This window comes from Orycteropus afer, unplaced genomic scaffold, assembly GCF_000298275.1.
Source record: "Orycteropus afer afer isolate SDZICR_OR568_19922 unplaced genomic scaffold, OryAfe1.0 scaffold00086, whole genome shotgun sequence".
Classification (NCBI taxonomy): Eukaryota; Metazoa; Chordata; class Mammalia; order Tubulidentata; family Orycteropodidae; genus Orycteropus; species Orycteropus afer.
In genome coordinates, this window is record NW_006921673.1 from 3,885,715 (window position 1) to 3,892,210 (window position 6,496).

Genomic DNA, 6,496 nt, shown 5'->3' on the forward strand with positions numbered 1-6,496 from the left:
CCCAGGATTTGGGATGGAGCTGCTCAAACAAAGTAGAGATGATGCTCCAGTGGACTCTGAACTCCAGAGGTTCAAAGTCAGATCTGGGAGAGCTTTGTGTGGAGGAGATTAGCATCAGCAGAGAATGTAATTACCTGAGTCAGTAATGGGCTGCAATTTACCTTCTCTGAGGGTGCACATTGTTTGGTTACTAAAAAGGCATTTACTTTCGAGAAGTTTGTTAGAATAAATGTATTTTCTCAAAAAAAAAAAAAAAACCCTGTTTACTGGTCTAGTAGAGGCTGGTGAGACCCCTGAGAATATGGCCTCTAGTTACCCTTTAGGTCTGGAACTGAACTCACTCTTGTGGCTTCCAGGCAAACAATGGACAGGCATATGGGGTGAACACTTATATAAGGTAGATACACTCCTTAGGGTGTATCATGGGAGAACAAAGGCAGTGTTTGTACAACCCAAGGGAGATAGTTTGGGGCGCAGGAGCGCATGACAAGGAAGGACATAGGGAAGAGGTAACTGAAGGGAGGAAGTGGGAGGAGAGCTGTTACATTGTGGGGAACTGCAGTCAATATCATGAAATAAAATGTGTATAAAATTGCTGTATGGAAAATAAATTTGCTCTGTAAATGTTCACTCAAATCACAATAAAAATTTAAAAAAAATAAAATAAAATAACTAAATGAATATATGGAATTTTAAAAATAAAATTATGTCTTTGCAGTTATGTATCAACTAAGAATTATGTTTATGCCAGAAGTCACAGATTTTATCAAGTAACTGAGACCAGCATGTAGTTATGGAAAATGTAGGCTATGTGACAGTAGTTTAGAAGGCTTACTCTCTGCAGGAACAAAATTTCCCTGTAACGATGACAATATAACCCCAAATTAGGAAGAATCTAGCTGGATCAGGTATGGTTTTGGCCATTCATTAACTTCCTTTGGGAATTTAACTTATTTGTTTTTTTGTTGCTATTGTTGAGATTATCCACAGCAGAGTCCTTGGGAAAAAAAAAAAAAAAAATTTAAGTTTTTTAAATACACAAATTTCAGACTCACTGTTAAATTTTCTGATTCAATACACTTGAACCTGGGAATCTGCTAGCTTTGTAAAGATTTTGAAGATTGGTCAATTTGGGGATCATGATTTAAGCCCAACTCTGTATCTGAAGAAATATTAAAATTCACCTACACACAGACAGAATCTGAAAATAAAGTCTTGATTTGCTTGTTTGGAACATATATTGTTACTCAATTTATTGAGACGTGAAATGTTACTGCTCAAAGAAGATTATCTGGTCAAAAAGAAAAGAAACAGATGAGACAACTGAGATCCAGAGACTGACCAATACTTACAGAAAACCCTAGGTCTCCCACACTTGCTCACTCTACTGCCTGCCTTCCATCTGAACATTTAAATCTTTTTTACACACATAATGTGATCCCATACTATGTCATTTTGTATTTATTTAAATTTATCCAATTTCTACCTACAATCAAAGCACCATTTAACAAATCCATATACAGCAGAATAGTTTAAAAAAAACAAAAAAGGAAACGGGGAAGCAAGACCTAGGAATAGAGAAGGTACATATGGCAATAATAATTCATCAACCTTGAGTGGTTGAAGTTTAGATAATTTCGGAACTCTTGACAGAAGCTTCCTTGAAGGTAAGTGGTATAATTTCTTTCTCATCATTTGTTGTGCTTGTATAAAGTCATGAAATGTTCATTCAATACAAATATCTAAGTCACCCATAACAATGGAACCAACACCACATTCAACTTCTATTGCAATAATGCTGTTGCGAGTAGCTGCAATTGAGTCAGCCCTGATTCATGCTGAGTTCATGAGGAATGGGTCACACCATTGTGATCCATAGGGTTCTCATTAACTGATTTTCAGAAGCAGAGGGCCCAGCCTTTCTTCCTAATCTATTTTAGTCTAGAACTTCTGCTATAACCTGTTTAGCATCATAGCAAAATATAAGTCTCCACTGACAGTTGAGTGGTGGCTGGCTATGCATGAGGTATGTTGGCTGGAAATCAAACCCTAGTTTTCTGCATGAAGGGTGACAATTCTACAACCGAATCATCCCTGCTCTTTTGCCTAATACTTGTTCTTGTTGTCAGGTACTGTCTGAGTTGAATTTCAACTCCTAGTGATCCCAGGAAGAACTGGTCCATTGGGTTTTCTAGGCTTTAATCTTTATAGAGAAGATTGTCAGTTCTTCCTCCTGTGGAACACCTGGCTGTCTTCAAAGCACCAACCTTTTGGTTAGCAGACCAGCACTTAATCATTGTACTACCAGAGCTCCTACATAATACTAAACAAACAAATAAAACAAAACACAACACAACGCCATTGAGTGGATTCCAACTCACAACAACACTTTAGGACAGAGTAAGGACTGTCCATAGGGTTTCCAAGGCTGTAAATCTTTATAGAAGCAGACTGTCTCATCTTTCTTCTGTGGAGTGGTGATGGATTCTAACTGCTGATCTTTTGGTTAGCTGCCAAATGCTTTTACCACTATACCACCAGAGCTACTGCCTAAGGCTAAGGACCTGGAAATTTCAGGAGGAAATTTAGAGAATGTGATTATTACCATGGAGAAAACAATGTGACCTATAGCTGTGAATATATAATATCAGATAGGTAAGATATTCTATCCAATTTGAACAAGCTTACTTACTAAAAGGAATTCACATTTACCCTTATTCTCATTTTTCAGAACTAATAGTCAAACTTAAGTAGTCTGAGTTGCAATTTACCTGAATCACTATAATTCAAGATTCTTCACTTTTTCTCAAAAGACAGTACTTAAAATTCTTCAATTACGTTTGTTTCTCAGGCTTTATCTTTCCCATTTTTTAGGTATTTTACAAAAACAATGCAATGCTGGGAATTAAAAGGAAAGAAAAACAATCCAATTCTACTCTCAAAAAACTTGCTGAGCTACTCGTTTCCTTGGTTTGTTGTGCTTGTGGTTGCTGCTGTTGTTATGACTGTCCTGTCTTTTGTGTAACTTGAATGGTTCTTGCTTTTAAAAATGTTTATCCAGTTCTCCACATACTTCCCATGACTCCCTGCTGATAAAGCTTCAGTATAATTAAAGTATTTATATGAGCACTGCTGAATTCAGCTTGCATTATTTAGACATACAAAAGAAAATTCCTGGCATTTCCAAGTCACAATTGTGTAATCAGATGACATAGTGGCAGTTGGTTTAAGAATACCTTTACACTCAATTAAAAAAACAAAATGTGAAATTGCTGTTTTCTCTATTATATGGTGTTCTAGAGAGAAATTAATTTCACTGCATTATACTTTAATTTGAACTGAATCTTTTAAACTTGCTCCTTTAAGTAACTTGTGGAAATGGCTATCTGGATTGGATTTGGAAAGACAGCTCATCACCATTCAATTAGGCCTAAACACAAGCTTTTTAAAAATTTTTGCCTTTAAGTGAAATCTTGCCCCTTGACACATCCTCATTATGGAAATAAATGTGGCATTGAATAAGCTAATGTCTTTCTTTTGGAATTATGACATGAAGGCAAAGAATTACAGAATGCTGGGAATTTTGGTAGAAATTGATTTACAAAAGAAGTTGCCACATTTGTTTTCATTGTGGTTAAAGCTCTACTATGGGAAAGACAAAAGGACAAGAAATTGAGGAGTTTCTGGATGAATGTGGATCTAATGAAGAGACTCCATTCGTTCTACAGGCCAGAGTAAGATTCCCACAGTCATGAACAAACAGTTCTCAGCCTATAATTTCCAAACCTTTGTTTCCCCACTTTGGAATTCTGACTACAGGCATGTTACCAAGCCAACTGGGTTCACTACAAAGATCCAGCAAAGCTCTTTTTATCACAAAGATCAAGACAACAATTGTGTGCCTACAAGAAAAGAACAACTAAAACCATCCAACAAGCATTAAAAGAACAATTCTAGAAATAGTTGCCTTTGAACTCCAATAATGGGCAACATTCAGAGATTTGAGTTCTAAGTTAAAAGAATTCATTACCAATTGCCTTTCCTTCTAATTATATGAGCTGCTGGCAGCAAGTATTTTCAGCAGCATTAATTCTGTCAAGTGTAATATTTTGCAGTCACGTTGAATCCTACACAACAGACATATTGTAAATGGATTTGATAGACTTAGTTTTGTTTATTATGAAGTTCATTTATAAAATAGAAGAACACCAAGTTTTGCCTTGGTTTCACCCCAAACCACAGAAAATATTGTTTTACAAAAGGTTTTCTGAAATATCACTTTCTGAATGTAAAAAAGTATGGTGTTAGTACACATACATTCCATAGACATGCACAATATACAGCTGAGAAAATAAAAAGAAGGAGAATCAATCTGGACATTTCCTTCTTTCTCTTAGCTCTGACCTGTGAACAATTTCAGTTCCACATGGGGAAACAAAATAGGAATTTCCATTTTTGTGTAAGCACGTCATTTTCTGATGATGTGGAGCAATTTAAACTGAATCCAACCAGACACCAACAATTCAGAACAAATGTTCTATTTAAAGAACTTTGACCACTATTATTTGTATGGGCCTAGACATCCAAACTTTAGAAATAGCTTCTGGGATTCAGTCATTCTTTATCATGAAATCCATGACAAGCTACTTGTTTTAATGTATTCATATAAGTGTGCATTCCATTTTTTTGTTTTGCATAAGAAAGCCTAAAGAGCTGGGGTTTTTTAGCCAACCATTCTAGCAGTTCATTTTGAGGAAGACTGAATGAGCATTGTGTTTGACAAAAATTTAAAAGTGACACTCCAGACCAGAGCCTCTGGTTTTATCCAAAGTGAACACTTTGCTGCTTCTAGAGAGTTTATCAGAAATATTTTTCATGCCAAAAAGAAAACGATGGAAGGAAGTTCACTGAAAGAATGAGTGTTGTGGGCTTTGGTTTCTTAACTTAGATTTTCATGCTCTCTTACTGATTTATATCCACATATGAGCTCCAAAGTTATGCGAACGAATTTTATAACAAAATCAATATACAGTCCTGTTTTGAGGTATGTATTTTAATTTCTTACAAGGGAAACTACATTTATTTTACTATTGTTTGTTTGTATTTTTATTTGTAAGTAATTTCGCTTTAGTACATTGCCTACAATAAGAAGTCAATTTTCCAAAAGAGAATATTTAGATTTTATTTGGGTCTACATTTGAATACTGGCTGCTGATAAATAACAGAAGCCGAGTAATTATCAGCCAATAGGGCAGAGACATTTTCTAACTTATGGTAGGTTGTTAAGTTCTTTGAGAAAAGAGTATGTAAATCCAATGTCAGTTGCTGCAAAGTCAATTCCAACTCATGGCAACCTCATGTGTATCAGAGTAGAATTGTGTTCCATAGGATTTTCAATAGCTGATTATTTTTTTCAAAGTATCTCCAGGTGGACTTGAACGTTCAACCTTTCAGCAAGCAGCCATTTAACTGCTTACACCACTTGGGGACTCCTGTAAATCAAATAACTGGCAGTTCAAACCCACCAGCCACCCCTCAGAAGGAAGGTTGTGCAATCTACTTCTGTAGTGATACTGCCTCAGAAACCCAAGGAGGGGTCACTATAAATCGAATCTGACTCAACAGCACATAACAACAACAACAATAACAACAATATTATGTTCCCAGCAAGAACTAGATGATAAACTTCTTAGAAAAACAAAAGGACCATAAACTCTATATTTAATTAATGATGCATGATTTGTTTATATTCTACCTAGTATAATAATGAGGTCCTTGAAGCAGCCAATCCTACACATGTTATTAAAGAGATAGTTGAGCAAAAATTGTTCCTGTGTCTGGCAGCCAAAGCTCTCAGAAAAACTTAGTCCAGGCAAGTGGAGAAGATGGGAGAAGGAAAGAGGGAAGATTTTATAGGCTGAGCACAAGATGGAGGACAGCTGAGGAATGTAATTTGTGTCCTGTCTGCCTTTCAGTCTACAAATAATAGCATGGGATACACTTTAAAGGGCTTTGGGTATAAATTGCTGTAAGTAAAAATATATTGATATAATATATATTAGGCTTTCAAAATGTGTAGAAGATGGAGGGAAAAGCAATATATGAAAGCTGTGTACCAAAGTACCCACTCTACTTTTAGATGACAGTGAAGTTATAAAGTTTTATTGGTAGCATTTTTGGTTCCAGTATACTATGCTATGGGAAAAAGACCCCAGATTCAAGTGTTCTGTAGAGACTCTTTTATTAAGCCTTAAACAGGACAAAGAAAATTATACAGATGAGGGAGACCATCAGCAGGTACCCATTACAGAAGCCAATGGAATCTGCTAAATCGCAGTCCTGGTGTTCATTATATATGATTGTTGTTGTTGTTATGTGCCTTCGCGTCGGACCTTACTCATAGCGACCCCTCCTTGGGTTTCCTAGGCAGTATCACTACGGAAGTAGATTGCCCCATCTTCCTTCCGAGGAGTGGCCGGTAGGTTTGAACCACCAG